Below are 17834 nucleotides of genomic sequence, written 5' to 3' on the forward strand. Positions count from 1 at the left end.
TGCCCTATGTAATCAGAGTAAGCTGATGGAAGGATGGTAACTAGCCTCTCATTTCATCTTAGTCCTTTGTGCTTGGAGACACCAATGCTTCGTATAACATGGAGGCTATTTTGTTTCAGTCACTACACAGGGCTATGGAGTATTTAATGCGTTTTCCATCCATTATAGAATGAATTTTTTTTAATTGTATGAATACAGTGGAGTATCTTTTCACCATAAAAAGAACAAATTCTGACTGGGGACTTACTTTCACATGAACTCTGGTGCCCCATATTTGGCCATGTCCCCTTGATGGGGAGGCCCAACGGCACTCGAGGAAGGATAGCGGACTACCAAGAAGAAACTTGATACCCTAGCATCATATTCAAGGGGAGGAGGTCCTCCTCAGTCACAGTCATAGGGAAGGGGAACGGGGTGAAAGCAGAAGGGAGGGAGGAATGGGAGGATGGGGATGGGATAGCAATTAAGATGTAATATGAATGATTTTATTTTTCAATAAAAAAAAATAGAAACACACACAAAAAAAATTCTTGTCATTTGCAGCCAGAAGGAGAAATTTAGAAAATACCTGGTAACTGAAGTATTCCAGGAATAGAAAAATTACTGTATGTTATCTCACACATGGAAGATATATATATTTGTAAGTAGAAAAGTAATTGCCAGAGGCTAAGCAAGATGTGGAGGAGTGAGAAGAAAAGGAGGTTGAACAGTGAGCACTAAGGTGATTACAATGAGATAAAAACAGGAAATTGAAGAAAATTCTTTCAAGTAAACTATCTCAATACTAGTGTTAAGATGGCAAAAATAGAATAGACATATAGCAGGCACTAAAACAGATCATTAAATATAATTAATAGGAAGTAGAAAAGGTCTTGGTAGGTGTTTAAACACATAGTTGGAACAGGGCAAGGTTGTCACAGAGGATTTAAGAAACAGGAGTGATTTAATATTTTAAATGCTAATATAACATTAAAATGAAAGAATTTCATCTAACCCTTTCAGCAAGTACGGTTCTTATTATAATAATGTCTAATATTGATCGCCAACCTTTAAAAGAGTATAGAATAATTGGAGGGAGTCCAAGAAGTACAAACAGAAATAATGAAATTGGCAAAAAAAAAAAAAAATACCCTGATATAATAAGACTCTAAAATTATTAGCTAAATGAATACACAAACTAATGAATAAAATTCTCTCTCTATTGGAACAAAGTGTACTAGGACTGACCCAATTACAATCTTCAGGGATGGAAAGGGGTCATTTCCACATCTGTGGGGATTTAAAAAGCACTGTTAATATGAGGCCTTGTATTTAGATATTTAAAACAATTTCTTTTTCATCAAAATGACACAATAGTGAAATAAATGATCATGTAAGTGGTGGACAGATGTTCCTGAATGATGAAAAGAAGAATAGGAAATGATTTGGTATAAATAATTTGGGTTTTGAGGTCAAAATGAATAGATCTAGATTACATCTCCCACTGTGAAGCTGTACACCTCTGCTTTTCTGGGTGCAATGTTTAAATCTGATTTAGAACCACACAGCTCAAAAAATAGGAGAAAAATGTCAGGGCATATTAACCATGGCAGATTTCAAATCTGCCCACTATAGGATATGTCTATATATTTATATCTATATCTATATGTATATATATACATCTGGGTTCGTATTCTCTCTCTCTCTCTCTCTCTCTCTCTCTCTCTCTCTCTCTCTCTCTGTGAAATATTTTTGTTGCTTACTTACTTAAGCAAAAAGATACGTAAACATTAGGTGACTTTGAAAAACACTGGAAAAAATAAATGAAAAACTTGACAAATGAAATCTGTACTATATCTTGGGTTCTCTGTTTGCATTTCTTCACATCTTATCATTGGGAATATATCTTATTTTCCTGGAACCATATTCCTGAATAATATCCTGTATAGGCCATCATTGGCTTTTTAAAAATCCCTATGTCACTAAAGGTCTCCATAGAACTCCCAGCGATATCTTCCTGGGACTAGCTACTCTTGCAGACAGAAACAGCACCCAATGATGATAACATGTTACTACATAGACCAGTCCTTCTAAGAAGCTGGGGACAAGATTGAATCCAATGTGCTAGAAAATTCTACGGGAATCCCTGTGGATGAGAACAAGAGCAATGTTGGAAGAGGCAGAAGACCTATCAGAGCCAAAGCACTCCTGTTCCCTAGTGAAGGACAAAACGGACACAGGATGTTTGAGTGGCGCGGCATCAGCAAAGTAGCAACACAATGAAGCAGGATTCTGGGGGAGTCTATGACCCATAGTCTACTGCTTATGGGAGCATGAATATCAAATGTTTTCTCAGAATGGTGTGTCTCGGGGTCTCTGCCATGTTGAGTCACCAGCCCTAACACAGCCACAAATGTTCCAGAGTCACGATGTGATGTTTTAATTCGGTTCACTCATCAGTCTAAGATTTGAAGCTCCAGTTTCCACTTTCACCTGAGGTCTGGTTCTTATAACCTAATTCTGAGCTCAGGTCTGCAGGATAAGTTGGGTCGGGAAGGAACTTGTGTCCAACGCTCTATAGTAATGCAAGTCTGCCTGACTTACCAGCACCTTCTATAAACATCACTACCCACTCTTCTGTGCAGTACTCTGCCTCCGTCTGGATCTCCCCTCACGATAGCCCTTTAAGTATACCTTACATCAATCCAGGCTATAATTTAGAACCATTTTTTTTTTTTGCTTGCTGCTTATTGTAAGAGAGAAAGAACAGTTCTGTTTAAACACTAAAATCTTAAGAGTTTTTCTCATTTATTTTCTTTGATGAGCAGCACACATTTTCTTAATAGACGTGCACAGAGCTCGTGACCCAGCACTCCCACTGTCAATAGTTAGCGACAGTTCAGTGCTCAGTAACATCACTCAGGATTGATTTACATACAGACTACTGTTGCCCATTACTCTGTGTACTTTCCAACTGTTGCCCTGAAGTATGTTTTAGCTTTGTCTATTTTCCAAGGCTGCTTCAGCTTTGTGTCTTATGCTCTCTGTGAATGCTTCTGTTTCTGTTGCTTGCACCCCATCTTGGTTTCACTGTAAGTTCTGCAAATACATTTTGTTAGAACATTCCAGATAAAAATGAGTTCCGGGCTCTGAATTTACAATCAAAATCTCCACCAATTACACACTTCTGATACTTGTCTGGAAGTACTTTCATTAGGCACCTCACACCCCATTAACAGTTGATTGGTATTCTCATGATTATTTTTTTTAAAGAATACTACACTTAGTGGACACATTGTTTAAAGCTCATGATTAGAACACCATAAATACCACCATAATTAAGACCAAGAAGAGTATACATGCAGACACACAAACATGCACATATATGCACACTCACACACATGCACATTCACACAAGCACACACACACACACACACACACACACACACACACACACACTCACCCTCTAGAACCCTGTAAGGACCCCTCTCAAAGCTTCCTTTAACCTTTCTCTTTCACTACAAATCAGCAAAGGGAATCATATGTCATGTCTTCTTTATGGGTGAACTGGTTTTCTCAATGTAAGGAAATTCATACTGTGAACAGCTAGAAATAGGCAGGAAGGAAGAAAATTACAACTGCCATAGAAAGGTTAATTTCTGAAAATCGATTTTGTTCTATATTCCCTGTGATGTTTTGGATTTATGCCAAATGTCATACTGTGGAGTGGCTGCTCCATCTGCCATCTCAGCCTCATGCCTATACAGTCTAACAATGGGCTATTTCACCCATTTCACAGATGACAAACCTAAAAACCAGAGTCACCTTATATCTGATATCACAGCTTATAAATATCTAACCAATGCAAGGTTATATAACCATGAAGACATAGGCCATGCAGTTTCATTGCATTCTTAACTTCAGTTTTGAACATAGTCCAAATAACTTTATTAATTGTATATATGGAAATTCATTTTTTTATTTATTTTGAGAAATCCATACGTGAGCTCTATATTTCTTCATTCCTTGTCCCCCTCACCTCTCAGCCTCCCATGTTTCTCTTATTCCTCAAATTCATGGCTTCTTATTCTTTACTTATAATTGTTACATATATGTATATACATTTGCAAATACAATCCTCTCACATTATTTATTGGGTTCTTATTTTTACAGTCAAAATTCTATCTCTATTGTAATAAGCACATCAATTCTTTCCACTTCATTGTAAACATTAAATTACAAAAATAGTTTTTCTTTTCTGTTGTTTTTATTCTTTATATTTACTTGGTTTATTTTTTATATTTCTGTCTAAAAATAATATTGTTATAAACAATAGATTAGTGTCTGCTTATAACAAACAAAAATATCCAGAGTTCTTTCACTTACTCGCTCTGTGTATTTTACCTACAGCTATGTGAAAACAACAAATACCTATTAATATATCAGACCCATATATATATATATATATATATTAAATTTGGTAAATGTTTCACATTTTAATAATGTGATACAGTTTGAATTGCAAAGCAATGTGTCTAAATTGAAGAAAAATATTAAATCCTATATGTCCTATTTAGGAATCATTATGCAATATACTATTTTTAAAATAGTCGTTATAAAAATACTGATCATAGATTTCAACATGAATCTTGGATAAGAAACTAGGTTTAGGGGCAGGGGATGCAATGATAGAGTTCATAGTTACAGAGCCAGACGCTCTGAGAAAAAGGACGTGTGGGAAGAGAAAAAATTTTACACCTCCATAGTAAAAGACCTTAGTAGTATGTACAGACCTTACTTTATTTTATATACTCTACTTCATGGAGAAACCATTTGAAACAGGTTAATTCTGTAATTCCCATTCATATTATGGCTTGGAATTTGAAATCAAAGATCATTCATTTAGACCATAGCTATGCCTTCGTTTTGTACATTGATATTTTCGTGCATGTATCCTTAGTACAGGTATGTATGTGTGCATATGTGTGGGAGATGAACTGTATGTGTGTGTGTGCCTAGCATCTAGAGGGGGAGGTGTATACATAGAGGCCTTCGGGTGCTTCCCTCAGTAACATGGTCCATAGTCATCGTGGTAAGGTCTCTCATTGGTCCAAAGCTCAGCCAGGGAGCCTATGACTTCTTTCTGCCCTCACATCTCCAAATGTGGAGTTATAAGTGTTTTCTTTTCTTTTTTTAAGTGAAGGGAGATTATAAAGTACAGGATTTAAACAAATAATAAAATCAGCTTCCCTAATGAACAGTCCCAGAAACGTTGGCTCTAGCCCAAGAGCTCCGCGGATGCTGCCGTCCCTAGACCCAGTGTGTTCCAGAGACCTGCCAGCTCTGGGTTCTGTCCCTGTATTACCAGTGTTCACTGTCAGCCCCAGAATTGCATCGCAAACCACACGGTACTGGTACAGCTTTACAGTCTTCCATAAACAGAGAAAGGGGCTTGGCTCTCACTTTGGGAGACTATCCATTCTTGGGAGCATCAATACTCAATTAGTTTGCCCCGCCATTATCACAAAGTGAATTGTTCACATATATTCAACCCCATCCTCCACCCCAACAACGCACCTCACCGCACCCCAGATCACAGACCCAGCGTCCTTCCGACAGTAAAAGCTAATTGCTAAATCTACTTTTCAGGAACAGATTGCACCAACTACAGTGGCTCTCACATTGAAAAATCTGCATAATAATCTGGCTCGAGTTTGACCTAACATCTCTAGAAGAAAAGCCAAAGCCTTCCTCCTGCGTGTGTGTGTGTATGCGCGAGCGCGCGCACGTGTGTGTGTGTGTGTGTGTGTGTGTGTGTGTGTGTGTGTGTGTGTATCTAATTAGGAAGTGCTTGGGAGTTCAGGAGTGTTTGTTTTATCTTACACTATAGACGCTATTGTATAAGTTAATATATGTAAATGTGTATTTGGTTGGGGTCGGAATTGGTGTCTCCACAAACTACAGGTGTTTAAATCACAATGCTATCTCAAGAATGCTCTGTAGAAAATAAACTCTGAGAATTGCTGTTGGGGAAATGCTGGACATTTGAGCTAACATACAGTAGGTATTGGCTCAGCTAACTGATCTTGCCTCTTCAAGACAAGGATTTTTTAATTCTAAATATTTCTGATTTTCCATATATTATAAGGCTCTAAAATAATTAGCTAGCTACCAGAGAATAAAAATTCTAATAAAAAGATAAAATTTACTAGAAGGACAAGTAAAATTATACATACCTGAAAATTCTACCACATAACTAACTGTTTATGTCTCATTTCTTAAAATGGATAATGAAACCAATACATGGGATATATTTCTGAATTTTATATTTTGAATAAGATTCTGGGTCACACAAAAAAGATTCTGGGTCACTTATGTGAATATGGGGACAATTTCAAGGCTATATTATAAGCAATGACTCAAAGTCCAGTTACAACTCAGAGAAAGAGTAAAACTGCACCTCACAATGATTGACACAGTAACTTAAATGTAAAATTGTCAATTATATTAAAATCTCTACACAATATACTAAGAATTATTTGACTGTACAATGGATGTGATTCTTCATCAAATGAAACATCATATTTGCTATGAAATTGAATAGTTTTCATTTTACATTATTCTCAAAGCATGATTCATCTCTAGAATATTTTCATCTAACCATCCCCCAAACACGCTGCCTAATAAGAAATGTCATTTTCAAACTAACAACTTGGTAGATGAAGAGATTAAACATTTTCTCCTCAGAAATCGCATAAATATGCCAGGTTTTATTGTGACTTCAATATTCTTTTTATAACAAATGTCTGGTGTGATTCTGATATCTTTATATGGCCTATTTGCATTCTCTTAATTATAATAAATTTTGTCACTCTTCCAGGAAAGGAGAAATTCAATAAATATTAGGACTACAAGTAACCCATGTAAACATCTTTACACTCTTAGCAACTGGACCCAGTTGACCCCCATATGGTGCAAGTCCTCAAAATTTCTATTTTTCTACAGTAACGTCTACATTTGTTGTGTCTCATTACCTGCCATTCCATGATCAGATAAATTTGTGTGGTTTATAGAACTAATTGGAACAATAGTTCAAAACCCATAAAAATATACATGGGAAGCCTAGTTATATTCACTAGTTATGAACAATTGTATGGATATTGGAATATTAGAATGCTCTGGGTTGCTCCATCACAGCACGAATGGTACCTGTTATTCAAAGGAGGTCACTTATTCATCAAGATATATTTTGTATTAATTGCTCCATTTATTTAATTCTTTAAGAAAAAGCAACATTATTATATTATTTTAGTGCCTTTAGAGTTCTGCAAAATTAATCCTTATGTTATATTCAATTCAAAATAATCTCAAGTATTGTTCCAAGGTAACATCATCCCTAATAGTATTAATTGCTAAAAGGCAGCTATGGGAGCTAGCAAGCTGAGTTAGCAGGCGCAGGTGTTCATTGCAAAGGCTGACAGCCTGAGTTTAACCTCTGGGGCCCACAGGGTGGTAGAAAGAACCAGAAATGCCTCACTCCAAAGCAAATGGGGGCACACACACACGGGGAGGGGGAATAAATAATTATTGCTTAAGGGGTGGGCAGGAAATACTGAATATATAAGTCTTATCATGAGAAAAATGAGAAGTCTGGTCTTTTAAAATTAGAAATTGTGGGTAAATTCTTTCCTCACCCCTGCACCTAGGAATGAATGATTCGGAAGGCAATGTCTTGTTTAATGAAGTCCCGATATCATGGTCAGTCATTTCTTTATATTTTAAAGACTGAATTATAGCCTCCTTAAGATTTCTCTTTCATTTAGGGTGAGTGTGTGTATGTGTGTGTGTGTGCAAAAGAATGTTTGTGTGTGGTTTATGTGTTTACAAGGGTATATGCATGCAGATCCACAATTAAGAAGGTTGGAGGAGGATGCCAGGTGTCTGGCTTTGTTACCTTCAGCAAGTTCATTTTCAGAAAATAGCTTCCACTGAGCATGAAGCTAAGCTGGCATCCAGGTTACACGCATGTGAAGAAGCACCATACTAGCTTTTCATGTGTGCCCTGGAACATCCTCATGCATGTGCAGCAGCATGCTTACTCATCAAGCAGTCTGTCCAACACCCCATCGTTAGTACTTCTGTCTGAGTGTGTTTCTCATGGAATAGATATCTTGTATCTAAATCCATATATTTGCCTCCAAAGAGCAGATTTAAAACAAACTGATTTTGGCCTAGATGGAGGAGGATACTGCTAATTTTGTTAGTCTAACTATTCTCCACAATCCGACATGGCATGTAGGAAGTCTTGGGCTATGGTTTAAAGCATCGAAAAGGTGTGAGAATAAAGGTAGGTGAGGAAATTATGTACTATGGAGAAGGTTCATCTACCGAAATAATAAAGTGTTTTCAAATTTAGGATGATAGATATTTTAGAGTTGAAGATTGGTTTGCCTGGAGCTGTGAGGTTAATTTCATTATTCACAGGGATCAAAACTAACCTAAGTCTTTTAAAAAAAAAAAAAAAAAACAAGAAGACATACCAAAAGATCTCTAAAACATGATTAAGTTAGAGTATACTTTGTAGGACAATGTATAACAATAACTGTTTTCTTAGTAAGCTTATTAGTAGTTTCTTTTTTAAGAACCTCTAAAAGTATAGCTTTTAAAATATAATTTTTACCAAAGCATGTATTTCAACCTTTATTTATATTAAAATTTCTTTTTATATTTATTGTATTTTGGGTGGTTTGTTTTTGTTGTTGTTGTTGTTGTTGTTTTTGAAACAAAATCTCATGTGGCCCAAGCTGGCCTGGAAGTCATTACGTAGCAGAGGCTAGTCTTGAACTCTTTATTATCCTTCTTTCAACTCCCAAATGCTAGGATTACATGTGTGTGCCACTGTCCCAACATTTTAAAAGAAACCAACATGTTTTAAGCATTTTTGAAGTAAGAACAAGTTTCAGGAACCTGAGATAACTGTGTTTTTGGAACTGTAAAATTTTCATTACCAATCTTCATGCAGATTGCTGTGAGGAAATAAGTTGTAAGTATAATATAAGAATAATTATCTGCATCAGATATATCTACAACAGCAGCTCTTGGGGAGTGGAAAGGCTGAACAAGCAGCCTTTGTTTAGGCTTTATTCCACACTCATTTATTTATTTAAGACTTGCGTATATTAAGTATATGCATGCATATGCAAATTAATATTTAAAAGCATGTGACCACATCTATGTGTATATGTGGCCATACCTCTGGAGGGGTGTGTGCCCATGCAATGGCCTTAAGTTCTTTATCGCTTTCCACCATACTGAAATATAAACTCTGATTCAATCAAGAGACTAAACTGTGCTAAAGTAAGTTTTCCATGTATTAGCTTCATAAGCACTGTGGGGTTTTTTGGGTAAAAAAACCTTTTCAATAACAATGATCAGTCTATAATATGACATATATATATGTACACACATATCTACATGTCTATACAATATGTTTAAATACTGATAAACATCATTAAATGTATTAAACGTAGGTTTATTGGTTGGAGATGATCACTCCACAGTCAGTTTCTCTTTCCACTTTGCCCAGTTCTGTATTTACATAAATGGTCACCATGTGCTACAAAAAGAAGCTTCTTTGGTGAGGTGTGAGGGTTCTACTTACCTGTGAGTGTAAGGGTACGTATTTATAATGCAGTTAGAAATTATATTTGTTTGCAAAGTGACATTACTAGGTTTTCCTCTAGAGAAGTTGAAATTTATTTGGCTAGATTTATAGGACCAGGCATGGATTTTCTCCTATTGAGCAGATCATAAGTCCAATCAGTCACTGAAGATGCAATTGCACTGAAGATGCAGAGGTGCACCACTATTGCACCTTTGGCAATATCTCTTCATGCTAATAATTGTTGTGGTTTTTAGATGTCACAACTTGGTAAGACTCTTGGTTGCCTCCATCACTGGTAGCTTACATATCAGCTTCTGGTACTATCAGAGCTAAAGATCGCAGAGGAGGCTCCCAGTTCACATCCCCCTCAACTCCTTTAAGTCCTATTTCCAAAGTACGTGACATTCTCAGAAATATGGGCTAAGGTTCCTACTCAGGGAGGCAGTTAAGGGCAACAGCAACGGACGACATTGTTTTTGGAATCTCTTAGGCTGCCCTGAGCAACAATTAGAAAGGAGATTTCTTGTACCAGGTACTGTGGGTTTTATTAGAAAGTGTATGGGTCTTGGGATAATATTATCCCTGCAAGCAGCATAACTTAAATTTGTGTGTGTGTGTGTGTGTGTGTGTGTGTGTGTGTGTGTGTGTACATGAGTATATCAGAGTGTATGTGTGCAGGGATGTATATGTGCCTACAGATTATTCACTTTAAATGCATTAATTTTGAGGATTGTGATTTACATGCCAATAGAATGTTTTAATTTTTATTATTTAAAAAATTTTTGACTTTAAATGTATTTTGATTATATTCTTCCCCTACTCAAGTTCCTTCCAGATCCTTCCAGATTCTTTCCCCCTCCCAACTCCCACTGATCTATGAGTATTAGCAGGGCAAAGCTAGGAGTCATTTCATCACTACATTTTTTAGATCAGTATTATTTGGTATTTGGTTTAGGCCCCTGGGCTATCTAGTCTCACGTTCCAGTGTTGAGTGTGGGTGTCATCTCATGAGTTATTAGTTGGTATTCCCACAAGCTTTGTGCCATCATTGTCCTACCATATCTTGCAGGTAGTACACTATTGTAGATAAGGGTTTATGGATGGCCTAGTGTTTACATCTCCCTTTTGATGGTGTACAGAGTACCTTCCTATACCAAAAACACTTGGAATGTAGTGACGAAGGCTCTATGTAGGCATCAGCTAGAGATCTCCCTTAGAGGAGATGTGTTCATGGGGCTCAGTAGCATTGTCTTCAGCAATAGGGTCTTGTTGACAATTTGTGGGAGCAAGCTACAGTCTCAGCAGCAGCCTGTGTTGTTTGGAGAGTCCTTCAGGACCCCTCTGGCCAAGAACTCGATTAGATGTAACCCAATCCTAATTTTTGAAAAGCATAAACAAATGTTCTGTAAGCCACTTAAAGAAAATTAGTAAAATCTAAAGAGGGCACTGGAGAACCTCAAAAGTGCTGGTAAAATAACCTAGGGCTTGTGACTGACATTGAAGTGAGAGAGTTAGGTTTGTGGGCAGACCCGTTAGCCTATGGAAACTGACACTACCTCCTGCTCTGATGTCATCAGAAATGAAATAGAATAGAGGTCACCCTATTCCAAATGGATGCCTTGCTTGGTGTCACTTGGGCTGTGATGTAAGAATGAAGGAAAGGTAAAACATAATTTCTTTTGTCCTGATCTGTAACTATGGAAGAAGCCTGGCTCAGCTTGTGTATGATTCTGTCTTAGATTTTAGGTTTCAGGATGATTGCCACTTTGCCCAAAACTGTTTAGCATGTCCACGTGGATACATCCATAAATGCTGGGAATCACTGCATGTTGTAGAGGCAGGAACACTTGTCAAGAGTAATCAGCAGTCCAAGATGCTGAAAATGACCTAGAAGACCAGATGTGGCAACAGGGAATTCAGAGGAGGTCTACTGACCATAAAAGGTAAGAACTTTCTCAAAGCCTCAATTAATGATGAATAGTCAGATAGCCTAATTAAGGTCACACAGAATGCTGGCATCTGCATGGCCCTGGCATCTTCTAGTCCTGTGTGGTGATCATGGCACCTGATTCCCCTCCCCCCCCCCCCACGGTAGTCTGCCAGGTCAATAGGCGATGTCATTTTCTCTACCAAAACTCCCTTTGTGAAATTTCTTGTGTTACATATAAATAAGCCTATCAAAGATGACATTTAAAAATACCCTTATACTTGCTTATATGTTGAAAAGGAGGGGAATGCATAGCTAGAATGGCTGAGACAGAGTGCCAACATAAAAATGTTAAATCATGTGGTATTTTATTCCTCTGAACAGTGCAAATTGGTATCTTCCTAGAAGCCTGCTGCTGTGATAAAAGGCCTATTCAATTTTTTTTTTTAAAGTTCACACTTTATTTGCTAAATGGTACACTGGGGAATAGTGACTACATTACCACAAATAGTACTCATCTTACCCCATAGACCACTCTTCCCAATTACTCTAGCACAGATTTGAATTAAGAAGTTTAATGAACAGAAACTACTATATATAGAACCCGCTGTCAGGGAGCATGCAAACTGCATATGGAAATTGAGAATTACCAAGCAGTTTTGGTCCACAAGTGCTCTCAAAAAGACCCTGTCAATCAAGTTTCTCAGTTTCTCCCACGAATTTCTGCAATGCCAATGAGTAAGGCAAGCAAGATTCCTCTGAATTCTGTTCTTTCTGAGTGGCCCACTAAGCCTATTTCCATAGAAAACGCCTATTTCTCTGGCCAACACAGTCCCATAATCTCACTGCAGTTATTAATAGTGGTTTTGCTTTTTTTTAAGTGGCTAATAAATTATACTCCTATCCCATGTATAAATCATCCTCACAAAGAGTGGGGGTGGGAAACTATGACGTAGACGATGATGTAGAAATGAGGATGCCACCACTATCCATCATGGACACAGAAAAAACGAGAGAACATTTGTCTCTGAACAGCACCTTCACCACTAAGTGAATGTTTTGAGTACAAGAAAATGCAGAAGAGAAGGTACTATATAGCCATAAGCAGTCCCTTGGAGAGTGGGGGCTCCATCCAGTTTGCAGCATAACTGTGGTGCTCTTGTTTTCTTAACTCAACTGCACCCTGCTAACTCACTGGTGGGCATCCCCTGCTGGCAACCCTAATGCCCTGCTGTAATGATAACTGAACTTCTGATGTTAATGGCTGCCGCACCAATTAAGCTCTTCAAAAGAACATCACCGATCAACACAACGGCCTTTCTGGGAAGCAAAAGAGCCTCAGTATTCCTCAATTGCCCTCTTTCCCACTTCCCCTTTACCTTAGTCCTTGTCTGTCTATAGCCAAGGGGAGGACCACGCACACAAATGGCCACTTTTGAGGACAGATCTGTGGCTGTATTTTATTTATACGAGTGAAACTTTTAAAGAAATAAAGACTGTTTTAATTTTATGTGGACTCTTTTTCTCCCTTCAAAGAACCAACTTGGCCACAGCCTGCTTGCTGTCTTAGTTTCTGCTCCTCCTCTCCTTTCGTAAGCTTCCCTCTTCTACATCTTTTTCTGACATGGTACAGAAGAGGTTTCGACTCATTCATATGCTCCAGAGTTTTTCTCTGTGCTATTTTTAAAGAGGCTGTCTGCTACTCTGTTATGCACTATGCCTGTCTGGGAAGGGCTGGGTGACCTAGACCACCCATGGTGTGGACATTGTGGTAAACATGTTCATCCCCTCTAACTGTCTACCACTCCGAGTTATCACCATGGGGTAGACATTAGGACTCCGGGCTAAATGTTTTATTTGCATCTTTCAGTTGGTTTCATAGCAACCCCATGATGTAGTTTTATTCTCATGGCAGGGGACAAACGTTGCCTAGTGTGAAGTCACTTGAGCTTGCTGAAGCCTAGGAAAAAGAAAGCTTCCGTCTTAACTTCTTCAGGCATTCATAATATCTAAATAGTAAGAAACAGTGCTATGTTCTTGATGCATCTTTTCTTCTCTCCATTAAATTCCAGAAACTAACAGAGAGCAACGACGACTGAATTTTTGATACTTTTTTCATTCAGTATAGCTTGCCAAGTAGCCTGGTTATATTATGCGCACTGCCTTCTCATTGTTTTTATTTTATTTCAAAGATTTAGTTGTTTTCTTTGTATGTATATGAGTGGAATGTTTGTACATCACATGTATACAGTGTCCATGTGGGTAAGAAAAATGCATCACATTCTGCTGGAACCGGAATTATAGGCAGCTGTGAGCCATGTGTGTGCTGGGAACTGAACCCAGGTCCTCTGCAAGAGCAACAAGTGCTCTTAACTGCTGAGCCATCTTTCTAAACCCTTTAGTTTTTTTGTTCATTCGTTTGTTTGTTTCAGTGAAAGTAGGTGTTTATTGAAGGGAACAGAAAGCATCGCTCAGTGTGGGTGGGGTATCTATAACTTCCTTCAATAAAAAGCTACCTTTACTTAAAGTGCTCTCTGGACTGTACTTTCATAGAGTTCCTAAGGCCTCCCATTTTTGACTTCCCTTTCTTCTTCCTGACGCCCTCCCTCTGCTCTCCCATTACCTCATCTTCTCTGCCCAGATGGTCCTTGGCCTGGAGATAAGAAAGGCAGCTGATGGTGTTTGGCCATTCTTCCCGGATGACTGCATTTACCATGTGAGGATGTTATCTCTTTCCCTCCCACCTCTTGTCTAAGTTGCTCTTCCCTGCAAACTACGCACACTGACACATTATGCGCTCATGCATGTTATGCCTGATGGTCTCTTTATTCCAGAATGCCCATTGAAATGGGATCTTACTCAAAGAATTAGTTAGAGAATGGAAATACCAAGTTAAGTCTTACAGTAGGCACAGGAAAAGAGCAAAAGGTAACAGGAGAAAAAAAAAAAAAAAACAATGAAGTCCAAGTCATTCTTTTCTGAGACACTTTCTGCTCTTTGAAGACATTTTCTACTATGGCCCCTTTTAGCCAATAAGACTTAAAAAAAATAAATGGATAAAACAAACACCCCTAACAAGTTGACGCCATTTACTCTGTTTTAATGTACTATTTTTACCAAGTAAAATGCTGAGGTTGAGTGAATGTAATATAAACTAACTTTCAAACAACACTATGTCCGGTAGGTAGCCAGTAGTCTCACTGCTTTGTAGGTGCATTGACATATCATGTAATGAGAATTTTCCCTCCCAAGGATCTTGCAGAGGTTTTCAAATTTTCCACTAAGAGATCTCTTTCAACTTTACACCATTGGCAATTATTAGTGTCCTTGAGTACATTCAATGTCTTCCTAAATGGACTGTCAGTGCATCTATATGGGTGGTGATAGCTGCATGGACTAAGCATTAGGGGAGAACTCAGTAGTAAACACTTGCCTGTCCTATGTGAGTGCTTGATTCAATCCTCAGCATCACAAAATAAAATCATAAGAGAATTATCATTAAAGAGATAGAACACATTGCATATCATTAAAGAGATAGAACACCATAATGGTGGAGATGAGTCCTTGTGTATATGATCTAAAATCCTAGAGCAAATTTTTTTCTGAGAGGATTGAAAATTAGACAGGAAAGCCAGACACGGTGGTGCACACGTATAATCTCAGCACTTGAAGGGCAGAGGTAGGCAGATCTCTGTGAGTTCAAGGCCACCCTGGTCTACAAAGTGATTCCAGAACAGCCAGTGGTACACAGAGAAACCCTGTCTTGAAAAAAAAAATCAAAAAACCAAAAACAAAGACAAAAACAAAAATAAAAAATCAAAAGAAAAATTAGACAATAGTTATTTGTCTGGATTTATCAAAATGCCACATCTTCCAAGCCATATTCTCCTTAAACTTATTATACATGCCATTCTGTTTGGCATAATTGATTGGCACAGCAGATTTCATAATGCTTTAACTACCCAACAGTATATCTGTGTGCCTGGTACTCCACCAGCAATAAAGAGACTTTGAGATGATAAAGACAAGGGAATATTTCTATCCAAGAGATATGTTGAAATTGGATCGTTTAAAAGACCTGACTGTCAGATCTCCAGGAATTTGAAAACTATTTGGTAAAATAAACACTATTTAAAAATAGGAGAACTGGCAGGGCCACCCAGCGGATGCGGGCAAGGGGTAGGGGTTCAAAAGATGAGGTCCTCAATGCATTCTGAGGAGGAGGATTTTGTTCCAGAGCTAAACAGCTATGTTCAGCTCCAAGAGCAGCCTGATTGGAAGGAAACACAGTGCAATGTAATATAAATACCCAAGGAGAGATCATCCAAGATGGCGTCGATCGCACACTATGTCTGATCCACGGTACAGCAGTGACTGCACAGTCACCAAAGAACCATACTGAGAGCTCCAAAACACAGTGTTGGTGTTTCCCAGAAAGAAAGAAATTCTGTCATGTGGCTCATCCATGCCCTCCCACTGCAGGACCATGGGATCATGCTCAGGTGAGCTTCCAGGGACCCTGGGCTGCCACTGCTGCCGCTGATTTTTGGGTTGTGGCCTGGAGCAATGGGAGCCAAGGAGATGGCTTTCTAGGAGGGGTGCTGTTCAAGTTGAGCCAGAGGGAGGACTGCACCGCCCACACCACAGGCCTCACAGACCTCCTCTCACAGGCTGGGGCCATGCTTAGTGCTGAGAACTGGATCGTGCAAAGGTAGATACTAGGGGCAGCACCGAGGTGGGGAATCAACAGAGCCACAAGTTCTCCGGGACAAGAAGCTGAGCTGGGCCAACATCAATGGTTTCTGCAAGCTACTCAATGAAGACTTTGAGAGGCCTCCCCTTGCCACCTGCTTGATGGCCCACAAGATCCAGTACCCACAGGAGCAGGAGGCCATCCAGGCCTTGATGGCCAGCAACAATCTGGCAAATTGAACGGGAACAGGAGAGCTGGCCCTAAGACACAGAAGCAAGAGAGCTGACCCTGAGGACACAAGAACAGGAGAGCTGGCCCTTAGGACATGGGATCAGGTGAACCAGCCCTAGGGACATTGGAGCCTCAGAGCTGGCCCTGCCTTGGGTATGCAGGAGCAAATGAGTCAACCTTGATGGCATGGGAACAGATGAGTGGGTCCTGCCCTGAGGACAAGGGAGTAGGCCCTGATCCAAGTCTCTGAATGAACCTCACCCCAACATCTACCCCATATATGACCGGCTGGAACACATGAAGGGGCCAGATCTGCAGGTTCAAAGTTAAGAATCTCCTTGACACACAGCACCAACGGGATATCCAACAGCAGTCCCATTGTGGATCCGGTAACAATAGTGTAGGCCTCAAACCAGACCCATGACTCATAGCAATGAACATTTGAAAGTAAACATATGTGGACAAAAGGCTATACTTCATGATACACTACAGCTTCTGTGACAAGACTTTTTGTTTGTCTGTTTTATTTTACTAGGGGGAGGAGAGGGATTTTGGTGACTGATGTGTAAATCATAGACATTCAATAAAAATATAAAAAATAGGAGAACCACTTGAAGGTAAGTTACATTAAAAACAAAAGTGATGAGTGCTCCATCTAACATAAAGTAATGGCTGGTTATTTAGGTTTTACTGTCAGCTGTGTTTTTGTGAGTATTTGCATCTATCATACTCACAGAAAAGAAGTGTGCTGAATAAGGCATGTTGGCTTGTGTCCAACCTCTAATAAAACAAGCTGCAATTGGCAGTTTGCATGGATCTTAAGTACCTGTCTTATAGAAAAAGTTCTCTATTTTCTAGGCTTTACCTCCAGAGTTTCTGGTTCTTCGTGGCTGTTAAGGATCTGCACAAGGGAGTGCCTGTCTACTGTCAGTGTTGGGAGACCTGTGATGGTTGCTGAGAATTTCTGCTCTCACAAATTCTATGTCACAGCCACGCTCCTGAGGAAACATATTTGGAGAGACAGTACTTTCATTTCCACCTGGCACCTGTACCAATTAGTCGAGTCGCCGGTACATATTTCACACTACAGCTGATGCTTGGCCACTGTCACAAAGTGGCACAGAACATTGGCATTATCAAATACGCTAAACCATCCTGACACTGAGAAATACCAGTGTGTCATCAGCATGATACAGAGACAATAACAGTTTATCTGCAAATAAAGTTCTGGCCATTTAATCTAGCCATGTTGATTCTTTCCTTGACATCAAAGTTTTACATTTATTTTTAAAGCTCTGAAATTCTATTTCTGTTCTTACAAATGAGGATGTGGAGGTAGT

The sequence above is a fragment of the Acomys russatus genome, chromosome 12, assembly GCF_903995435.1.
Source record: "Acomys russatus chromosome 12, mAcoRus1.1, whole genome shotgun sequence".
Taxonomy (NCBI): Eukaryota; Metazoa; Chordata; class Mammalia; order Rodentia; family Muridae; genus Acomys; species Acomys russatus.